Genomic DNA, 2813 nt, shown 5'->3' on the forward strand with positions numbered 1-2813 from the left:
CCCCCCCCCCCCCCCCCCCCGCGTGGCAAAACCCACCAAGGTTGGTTATGTTTGCTGGTGAAATTGGAGTTGCTTTCGTGATCATTCCAAATAATTAATGTTCTCCCATCAGGCATTGTGGGCTGCCATAGAGTGTGACATTCTTGCAATCTCTGTCAAAGAGGTAAGCTATTTTAGAAGAAAGTTTTCTTGGATGTTGTGCAGTGTATAGAACGAGAGAAATAACAGGAATTTCCGCAATGCCTAGGAGGATTTCATATCGGTGGTGGAAGCAATGTTAGATTAATGAGCTTGGTGGCCAAACACTTCCAAGGGCATTTCAGGGATGTTATAGTCGGTGAACAAAGCAATGGCAGCCCATTCAAGTGGTTGTGATGGAATGGATGCAACCTCCTCTAGAAAGATATGGATTCTGCTATTTTGCCCATTCAGCGGAGGCTGGAATAGGAGGTATATTATCAGAAACCTTGAAAATAAGTTATGTCATGCTATGCAGGGCTAATGGGGTAGCAGACTCAATAGATGCACAACTTAGAGCAAGGATAACAGAATGAAATTGTAAAAAAGAATGCAGAATCACTTACTTTGGAGTATGATCCTGGGGAGGTGGCAAAGGATGAGAAAGCGAGAGTTTAATGGCATTTGCGAAATTTAATCAAATGTACTTGATCATTAGTAACTGGAATGAATATTGAATTGTTGGGTGTTTACATCTGTACTTGGGGTTCTCTAGCTCTAATAGAACTTTTGTTTATTCATAAGATGGAATTAATAATGCAAAACAAAAGGGATTATTATAATACATATTAGAACAAACCAAGTCAAACATGATATGACAAATTCCTGGACCTTCATTGCCAATGGCGCATGCCTCGATGAACCCATTGGACATGTAGGGGATGCTAAATTCAAAGAATGAAGGTACCCATTAACTGCATTTATAGACTTAAAACCTAACAAGAGAAAAAGGACTCTACTGTACTTTAGAGGCTAGGCTGCACCTAGACACAATAGATGGCGAAATGATCACCCTGCCCCTAGGAAAAGTGGAAATACCAATCCCGCTGATGCTTCTAGGTGTGTTCCCATGGACATTTCACTAGTGTAGGAACCACACTCTCGGACAGAGAATTCTTTCCCTTAAAACAATTTTGGAGTCTACAAGAAGATTCAATAGCTATTAAAATTAAAGCACAGGGAATTGGCTTGAAATCTAATAGCCATAATCTAACCTATAGAATGGAAAGCAATACATGAGCTACGAAACACAACTCAAACGTCTATAGATCCCATAGAAACTGAAATACAGCCTCGATTGATTAATTGGAAATATCTAAAATTCCCTAAACAACAGCTATTAATAGAAATAGTTCCCAGACCTCTTGAATATCCAACTCTAGAGATTCAAGTTTAAGGGAGTGGATATATTTTTATAGAAGCCAACTTGTTTCTTATCCAATGAAAACTCTTGTACACCTATGTAGAATCGCAACCCTAAAATTATATAGAAAAGAATGAAAAACTAAGAATAACCAATCGTAAAATGCACAAAAATTTACAAGGTTCAGTAAGATTACCTATGTCCTTGGTATCATGAGAACCTTCTTCACTATCAATGGAGAATAGGATTACAACACTCATCTTCACACTCATCATGCACTTATGCTTTGTGGTTAATCTTTTCTTAGACTACTCTATCCTTATTTTTTATTTGAATACCTTGTCTTCTTTAATATATTTTTTCTAAAACTTGCTTATTTTCCTTATTGTTTAGGTACCCTTTGTTTTTTCTTTTTAATAATTAAATATTTTGTACAAAATTAGTTTCTTCACATCTTCCGTGTTTGTCCATCTCTCTCTCACATGTTTCGTTCTTTCTTAAATATCTTTCCCTTTTTATTATATCCACTTTCCTTTTCTTCTTCCTCCTCCTCCTCCTCTTATTTTTTCCTCTTTTATCATATACATTTTCCTTTTTCTGCTCTCTTTCTCTCATATTCCTTTATTTGTCTTCAACCAATCTTAATTGAATGGGCAACCCTAATTAAGAATCCAATTCTGATTCTTGTGGGTTCCTTTCAATTGAGGTGCTACTATCTCTAGATTTATATGTTTTTAAGTTCTTAGTGGTGATCTTGTCACACCCCTCCTCCACTAACCCGAAGGCTGGTGACATGAATACACACACGTGTCCACAATCCATCCAGGATCAACGATGCAATACTTTAAGTTCATAAAACTATGAAATGATTCTACGATCACATAGATAATAATAATCAGAGTATACATAGTTGGTGATGTCTAATGATATTTAAAATATTTACCAAAAGAAGGTTTTCACAGCAGAATCAAAATTACAATATGCCCCTAGGGCTACATCTGATAAGTGCAAAAAGAATCAAAGTGGAAGATGATACTCTCATCCTTAGCGTGCTCCGAATGCACAATCATCACATACGCAACTGTCCTCGGGTGTATCTAGCTCTTTATCCCAGAGGTCACCTCCGCAAAGAGCCCCCAACCATAGGCTCCGGATGGTTAGCTTGAATCAACATCTAAAAAGGGTGCAATAAATGGGGTGAGCTTCCACGAAGCCTAGTGAGGGGTACACACAAATATACACAATAATCATGAAATGCAACAAGTATACAAATGCCCAACCAAACCAATATGAATGCATTAAATGAATGCAATGACATGATTCGAATTATTAACAAAAAATTCTAAGCAATAGATTCTAAGTCCAAAGTGGGTATTAGTGCTACTACAACATTGGTGGTATCCCCAGTCATGAATGTATGTTATCAGTCCCT

General features: G+C 37.3%; 1 long non-coding RNA gene across 1 annotated transcript; it reads left to right on the forward strand.

The window, feature by feature from the left end:
* Positions 1 to 23: 23 nt before the first annotated feature.
* On the forward strand, positions 24 to 714 carry LOC122062785. The gene is made up of 2 exons (XR_006135093.1): positions 24 to 163; positions 248 to 714. It is a non-coding gene; the product is annotated as an uncharacterized LOC122062785 (long non-coding RNA).
* Positions 715 to 2813: the final 2099 nt, after the last annotated feature.

Source organism: Macadamia integrifolia, unplaced genomic scaffold (assembly GCF_013358625.1).
Source record: "Macadamia integrifolia cultivar HAES 741 unplaced genomic scaffold, SCU_Mint_v3 scaffold1106, whole genome shotgun sequence".
Lineage (NCBI taxonomy): Eukaryota > Viridiplantae > Streptophyta > Magnoliopsida > Proteales > Proteaceae > Macadamia > Macadamia integrifolia.